This window comes from Sarcophilus harrisii, chromosome 2 (assembly GCF_902635505.1).
Source record: "Sarcophilus harrisii chromosome 2, mSarHar1.11, whole genome shotgun sequence".
NCBI classification, from domain to species: domain Eukaryota; kingdom Metazoa; phylum Chordata; class Mammalia; order Dasyuromorphia; family Dasyuridae; genus Sarcophilus; species Sarcophilus harrisii.
The window spans coordinates 662,641,416-662,650,238 of NC_045427.1; positions in this window are offsets into that span (position 1 = coordinate 662,641,416).

Consider the following 8,823-nt stretch of genomic DNA (forward strand, 5'->3'; position numbering starts at 1 on the left):
TAAGTGATTTATCACATGTGAAGCAGCTTCCCCTCCTTGAGAGGATACAAATACAAAGCCTGAATAAGTATCGACTGTAACATGAATGCATGTTTTACCCTTATGTATAACATCCATTTGCCATATATCATTTGGCGTGCCACTTCTGGGGTTAATTGCTGTCCCCACAGGTCTTTGAGAATAGGGTACACAAGCTGCACATCTTTTTACAATATGCTTGCTGCTTGTTGTGACATCCATAATCTCCAGAAAGATCTGACAGACAGATGCAAATGTTTGTGAACTTTTATTGCTTGTTCTAGAGAACAGAGAAGAATACATTGTGTAAGCAGACCATCCGCTATTTTGTTCCCTTTGAATATAGGTCCCAGCCCATCTGTATGAGAGTGGATGTCATTACATAAAAGGGTGAACTCTCATTAAAATTACTCTCCTGTTCAGGCGGTAAAAGTACCGCCTGAAACAATGAGAAGATAGGTCCTGTTTGAGTTATACATGCTCTCCTATTCTCTGGATCACCCCAAATGCATAGTGACTATCTGAAATGATATTGATGGGTTGGTCTATTCTCTTTTTTTTTTTTTTCCTTAGGAGACACTGAGGAAAAACTTTAATGAAGTACCTTGTTCTATTAACATAAATCCCTATATGCAGTTTAAAAGAGACTAAACTGTATTTAAATTACTTTTTTAAAAAATATATTAAAATATAAATTAGATACTCAATAAGTATACATGACCAAACCGGTTTTTTGCTGTACAAAATGTATCAGACTCTGAAATATGGTACAATTAGCTTATGAAGGAAATCAAAAATGCAGGTGGGCATAAATATAGGGATTGGGAATTCAATGTGTAATGGTTTTTAGTTATCTCCCAGAGTTCTTTCTCTGGGCGTAGCTGGTTCAGTTCATTCCTGCTCCATTGGAAATGATTTGGTTGATCTCATTGCTGAGGATGGCCAGGTCCATCAGAACTGGTCATCATATAGTATTGAATTTGAAGTATATAATGACCTCCTGGTCCTGCTCATTTCACTCAGCATCAGTTCGTGTAAGTCTCTCCAGGCCTTTCTGAAATCATCCTGTTGGTCATTTCTTACAGAACAATAATATTCCATAATATTCATATACCACAATTTATTGAGCCATTCTCCAACTGATGGGCATCCTCTCAGTTTCCAGTTTCTAGCCACTCTAAAGAGGGCTGGGTTGGTCTATTCTCAATGCTTGTATAATGGCAGACAGTTCATTTTGCTGTGTCAAGGTGTAAGGTGCGGTACATACATTAAAGATGCCCAATTGTGGGGAATAGATGGCTGCTTTATTTTGCTTGGTAGCATCAGTGAACACATTAGGGCCTTTAAGTGGATGTGTTTTTGTTTTTGTGGGAAATATCCATTGCCACTGTTTATAGAATGGTAACTGGGTCAGGATTTTTCCTGCTATTAAACAATCTAACCTATCCTTGTCTATATTAATCCATGTGATTCCTGTTTCTACTATTGATTCTATAATCCTGAGTCACGTTTTCCTTGCTACTTCAGCTTCATGTCTCAGTATGGTTCTAGTCTTTTGAGATATATAACCATTCATAAATGTCATTGTTTTGGTGTATAACTCCAATGGTTTGTACAGGAGCTATATAACAGAGCCACATAACATTTTTTGTGGATGCACTCTCTGAGTGCTTGCTTTTGTTTTTATATAGTATTATCTGCTTTATGCTGTCAAGGGCTTCAGGAGTCCATGTCCTGCTAGAACCTAACTCAGGGTTGCCCTCTAGCATTTTATACAGAGGAAACACCAAAATGTTGGGTATACAAGCTGGGGGCCTAAGCCATTGAATGTCCCCAGTCAATTTTTGGACCTGATTTAATGTGTGTACACTGATCAGTCCAGAATTCAGGTGGTTTTTGATATATACCCTGAGGCTGAACACTGAAATCCAAATAGCTAAAAAGGGGGTGTCTTTGATATTTTTCTGTTGATATTATCAAACTTAAATGTTTTGATTCTCTTTCTGTCATTTGTAACATCTCTTCCAAGTCCTCAGATTGTGGATGACCAGCCAAAATATCATCTATGTCATGGAGGATGACTGCACTGGGGTAATGTTTCCTTATCTTGCTAATAGTTCTAGCAACATACCATTGGCATATAGTAGGGCTATTTTTCATACTTGGTGGCAATACCTTCCACTGAAATCTCTTCATAGGAATTAGAGAATTATATATTGGTACTGAGAAAGCAAATTTATACCTGTCCTCAGGGTGAAGGGATATAGAGTAAAAGCAATGTTTAATATCTATTATCCATAAAGGCCATTCCCTGGGGATCATGTTTGGGGGTGACAAACCTGCCTGTAAAGAACCTATGTTTTCCAGTACTGATTTTGCTTGTCTCAAATATGTTAACATTCTCCATTTACCAAATTTTTTCTTTATAACAAATACAGGAGAGTTCCATGTGCTGTTTGTTTCCTTAATGTGTTTAATTCTAATTATTCTTACACTAATTGATATAGAGTGACTTTTTTTCTTTGGCTTTGGTCATTGCTTCACCTATACACTGGTATGGTCATTTCTGGAGTGGTGGAGGCTGCCGCAGCAATGACTCCTAAAAAATTTGTGGTGATTCTCATCCTTAATTAGTGTAAAATATTCATAATCCATAAATGAATATATAATCCATCTATTATTAAAGGAAAAATGGTTCCTGTCTTTCCATCTTTATACCAGTTTACCAGTTCAGTGGACATCAAAGTTTCCGTACTGCCTCCTACCCCTGCCACTAAGTATAAGTTCATGTGCCCCTAGAGCAACCTGAATGGCAATCAACTGAGTCTGTTCTAAAAATTCTTTCATCCAGATTTCATTCTTAAACTTTACCTTAGGGGAGAGTCTTTGAAAGGCTGTAAATCTGGATAGACACAAGAGTAGGTGTGATGTGGAAGGGGGAGAGCCCCTTCATTATCATCCTCAGACTCAGGAAAGGGATATCTACTGCTAAGAGACTGGCTGTTCTGTCCTTAGACCATAAATTTCCTGACCTCTTTTTCTGGTTCTGATTTCAAACTTTGTATAATAAGATTATATATAGTAAAATGTTTTTTTTGTATTTCTTCTGGGCATTGCTTATTGTAAGTGGTGAACAATCCACCTCTCATAATTATAACAGCCCTCCTCAGGTAACCATAGAGAAACTTTGTAAGCAATGTCCAGGAATTTCCTAATGTTTCCTAATTGAACTGTGCACCCTTGCTCTTTTGTACATTTATATATAGTCCTGACATATGCTTCTGTGTCTGAAGAGAGTAGGGTGCTTATTTTCTGCCCCAGTACGTTATTTAACTGTTTCTGCTGCCCTCTACCTGGTCTGGAAACAGCGCAGTTTGGTGGGCTCTCCCTCTGGAGTCCTCTTGGAGGTTGTCTTGACCACATAGCAGTGCTTGACCATGCAGGTAAGTCTGTTCTGGTCTTGGGTCTAGATATCTGGTTGCAGGAGAATTCTGCATCAGATTTGACATCCAGGTTCCTTCTTCTGGGTGCTCCTTGGGAGAGCTCATCTGGTCTGTCTCTTCTAGTGAGAGATTGTCATATGGATAGATGAAGTCTCCCATCATGGCAATCGTAAAACATCAGGAATTGCCCTGTTCTGTATTTGTTGATATATGGTGAAGTCAGTCTGAAAAATTCTGTTGCATTTGTGTAGTCTGTGATTGCACCTTGGCTGTCTTTGTTATGTGTTTAAATTGCCTTTTTAAAGAAGTCTGCAGCTAGTTGGTGGAGTGGATAGAGCACCAGCCCTGAAGTCAGGAGGACCTGAGTTCAAATTTGGCTTCAGACATGTAACACTTCCTGGCTATGTGACCCTGGGCAAGTCACTTAATCCAATTGCCTTAGGGGGAAAAAAGGAATTCTGTTACACTGTAATTACCTTGAATTATTTCTGTTTAGCTGCATGCAATATTTTCTTCTTTATCTGAGAATTCCAGAATTTGGCATAATATTCCTAGGAAGGTTTGCTTTTGGATCTCTGTCAGGAGGTGATCAGTGGATTCATCCAGTTTCTGTTTTACTATTAGTTTCTAGAACATCAGAGCAGTTTTCCTTGATGATTTCTTGAAAGAGGATGTCTATATTCTCTTTTTTTTATCTTGGCTTTTAGGAAGTCCAATAATTTTTAAGTTATCTGTCCTGGATCCATTTTTCAGGTCAGTTGTTTTTCCAAGTAGATAATTCACATTGTCTTCTATTTCTACAGTTTTTGTTTTGTTTTGTTTGTTTTTTGATGTCTCCTAGAATCATAAGTTTCCTTTGGCTCAATTTTAATTTTTAAGGAATTATTTTCTTCAGTGAGATTTTGTATCTTCTTTTAATTTGGCCAATTCTAATTTTTTAAGGAGTTCTTTTCTTCAGTGAAGTTTTGTGCCTCTTTCTCCATTTGGCCAATTATGTTTCTTAAATGATATTCTCTTCAGAAAATTTTTTGTGCTTCCTTAACCAAGCTATTGACTCTTTTTTTCATGATTTTCTTGAATCACTTATTTCTTTTCCCATTTCATCCATCTCTTTTTCTTGATTTTAAAAATCTTTTTTTGAGCTCTTCCATGGCCTGAAACTAATTCACATATTTTCTTTAAAGCTTTGGATGTAGGAGTTTTGACTCTGTTTTTTCCAAGTATGTGTTTTTATTGTCCTTGTGACCATAGTAACTTTCTATAGTCAGATTTTCTTTTCTATTTGCTCTATTTTTTAGACTGTTTTTTGAATTGTAACTCTTTGGTTTGGCAATTGTCAATGCTGTAAAGTTACCCATACATATAATCTGTAAATAAAAGGCTATTAAAAAAAAAAAAAAAGAATTGTAATTCTTTGTTAAGGCAGGTCTCTGCTTTGAGGGTAGAAGGTGCTTTGTAACTTTTTAGTTCTGCCAAGGTGATATGAGCTAAAGAGAGTTATCTGTCTATTGTTATATGAGCAAATACTTTTTCTGTCCTAGAACTGTGAGGAGGATCCTTGCTTTAGTGGCCACAAGCTCTAATCCTGGGACTACTAGCTAGATCCAGGTATGAGCAAAGCAGCAGAAACATGCTCCCAATGTCAGCACAGGGACCCTTGTAATCTCCTCACCAGTTGTCTGATCACTTCACTCTGTGGGCTGAGAGATGGAGAAGCTTCCAGAGCCATCCCCTATTTTTTTTTAAACTGGGGCTCAGTGTGCAGTAGGGGCAGCCTGCAACGGACAAAGCAATGCCTCCCTTCTTTCTCCACCTTCACCACTTCTTTTATCTCCTGTATGCATTGCTGTTTTTGAGACCATAGAGGGCACCTTCTCCATCTTCATTCTCCTTGACTTCTCTTTGGGCTTTGATACTTTTTTTTTCCATGATGCTCTCTGCTCTCTAGGGTTTTCCTGATTTCCCCCCTTCTTATTCTCTGACTACTTCTTTTCTATCTTTTTAGATATTCCTGAGATCAAAATTTCCAACCATATGGGTCCCTTGGAATTCTGTCTCTGATCCTCTTTCTCTTTCCTTCTATATTACTTTTCTTGTTGATTTCATCAGCTACTACGAATTTAATTGCTATCTATATTTTGATGATTTTCAAATATCCCTTTTGTGCCCCAAGCCATGAGTTGAGAGCAAAGCTTCTTTTAACTGAGGGTAATAGGTAGCAAATCTACCAACCTAAGGGATGTCCACTGTGTTTCCAATTACAAAAGGACCCATGGGTAAAGTTTTTATACTTTTTGGAGGCCAGAGGAAGAAGGCAGTATGAAATAGGAAGGCTTGGTCATGAGAATCCAGTGACTAAACAGTCATGATAAGGAAGGCCACCCTATTCTAGCTGCTCTACCCTTCGTGCCATGCATGCCAAGGGAAGGGGTAAATACACTAGCAGCTGAGATCTGGCTTGAACTGTGAGTCATCCTGGCCTCCTCAGTATTCCTGACTACATATACATGTATATCCAATATGGTGCAAATGTCCATCAGTTTCACCATTGCAGCATCTCCAGAATATGCCCCATTCTACCACTATTCATGTGCATGTCTAGATCACCTCATGCTTGGGTTATTAAAATAGCCTAATTCCCAATAAGATCAGGGGTGAAACAATGTTGCATTTTCATTAGTATAATGCAACATTGTACTAGAAATGATAGCTTTAGCAAAAAAGAAAGAAATTAGAGTAGGTAATGAAGAACCAAATCTACCATGCTTTGCAGATGATATGACATAGACAATCCTAGAGAATCACCTAAAAAACTTCAAGAAACAGTTAACAACTTTAGCAAAATTGAAAGGTATAAAATAAACTGATATAAATCATCAGCAGAAAGAACTACAAAGAGAAATCCCATTTAACATAACTGTAGACAATATAAAATATTTGAGTGTCTACCTGCCAAGAGAAATCCAGGAACTATATCTACACAATTATAAAACACTTTTCACAGAAATATAGTTTTATATAAGAAATTAGAAGAATGTCAAGTGCTTATGAGTAGCCAAGATAATAAAATGAAAATAACAATTCTACCAAAAATCAATGTACTTATTCAGTGCCATACCAATCAAACTGTAAGAAATTACTTCATAGAGCTGGAAAAATACTAACAAAAATTCATTTGGAAGAACAAAAACACAGGATTTCAAGGGAATTAATGAAAAAAAAAATGCAAAGGAAGTTCCCTAAACCAAAAAAGGCTTAAACAGAGAAAGAAAATTACAAACCAATCTCCCTGATGAATATAGATGTAAAATTTTTAAATAAAATATTAGCAAAAAGATTATACCAACATATGTTCAGGATAATACACTTTGACCAAGTGGGATTTATATCAAGAATGCAGGGCTGGCTCAGTGTCAGAAAAACATATCATAATTGACAATTATGGTATCAATATCAAAACCAATCAAAATCATATAATAATCTCATTAGATACAAAAAAAAGCTTTTGCCAAAATATGGCACCCATTCCTATTAAAAAAACAAAAAACAAACTAGAGAGCATAAGGTTAAAAGAAACTTTCCTGTCTCCATTTAGTTTTCTCCAAAGATCTATCATACCTAACTTTTCTAGTATTCTATTCACCTCTTTAACTTAATTATTTTGTGGTTTGATTTATCTAGTTCTGAGAATGCAAGGTTGAGATCTCCCACTATTATAGTTTTGCTATTTCTTCTTGCAGCTCTCTTCTTTAAGAATTTAGATGTTACACCACTTGGTGCATATATGTTTAATATTGATATTGCTTCATTATCTACGCTACCCTTTAGCAAGATATAGTGCTCTTCCTTATGTCTTAATTAGATCAATTTTTGCTTTTGCTTGATTTGAAATCAGGATGGCTACCCCTGCTTTTTTGGCTTTACCTGAAGCATAGCAGATTGTGCTCCAGCCTTTTACCTTTACTCTATATATATTGCCCTGCTTCAAGTGTGAGTCCTGTAAACAACATATTGTAGGATTCTGACTTTTAATCCAGTTTGGATTAAATCCATCTCCACTTTATTGGGGAGTTTACCCAATCACATTTATGGTTAAAATTACTAATTCTGTATTTCCTGCATCTTGTTAACCCCTAATTATGCTTTTCTTTTTCCTTTCCCCCTTCCCCCCTTCCCCAGTATTAAACTTATGAGCACCACTTGCCTCATGTAGCCCTCCCTCTTTAGGATCCCTCCCACCCCTTAGAGTCCTTTCCCTTTTCTTAAACCTTTCCCTTACAATTTCTATATTGCCTTCTATTTAGCTTACTCCTTTCCTTTTTGCTTTTCCCCTCCCACTTTTCAATAAGGTGGGAGAAGTTTCTCTGTAAATCAAATATGTCTAATATTTTCTCTCTGAGCCATTTCTGATAAGAGTAAGATTCATACTATGTTCATTCCCCTCCCTTTTTTCCCTCAGATATAATGGGTTTCCTTTCTCTCTTCATGAGATGTAGTACCTTCACTTTTCCCTTTTTCTGGTACAATTTCCTTTCCATTTCTAGCTTCTTTTTTATATTATAACAGTAAAGCTAAATTATACATGTATTCTTTTTATATATTCATAAGAGAAATATAGTTTCCAAGATTTCTTTTTGCCTTTTTATGTTTCTCTTGAGTCCTATATTTGGAGGGTTAGGGTCAATTGCCAAAACATTATTTTAGAGAAGTAGAAAAAAATAACAAAATTCATCTGGAAGAAGAAAAGTTCAAGAATATCACGGGAAATAATGGGAAAAAATGCAAAGGATGGTGGCTTAGCAGTACCAATCCTAAAACTATGTTGTAAAGCAGCAGTAATCAAACGATTTGGTACTGGCTAAGAAATAAGAGTGGTGGATCAGTGAAATAGATTAGATACATACAACACAATAATCAAGGCCTATAGCAATGTAGTATTTGATAAACCCTCAAACTCCAGGTTCTGGAAATAAGAACTCACTATCTGACAGAAATTGCTGGAAAAAATGGAAAATAATAGGCCAGAAGTTCAGCATTGACTTATATCTCACACCCTATACCAAAATAAGATAAAAATGGGTACATTATCTGGGCATAAGGAATGATACCATAAATAAATTAGAACAAGAGACAATCTATCTGATCTTTGGAGAAGGGAGGAATTTATGACATAAGTATAGAACATTATCAAGGGCAAAATCCACACTTTGGTTACATTAAATTAAAAGTTTTTGCACAAACAAAACCAACAGAAACAGGATTAAAAAGGAAGTAAAAAGCTGGGAAAAAATTTTAAAGCCAGTATATCTGATAAAGATCTCATTTCTAAAATATATAAAGAACTGTGTCAAATATATAAGAA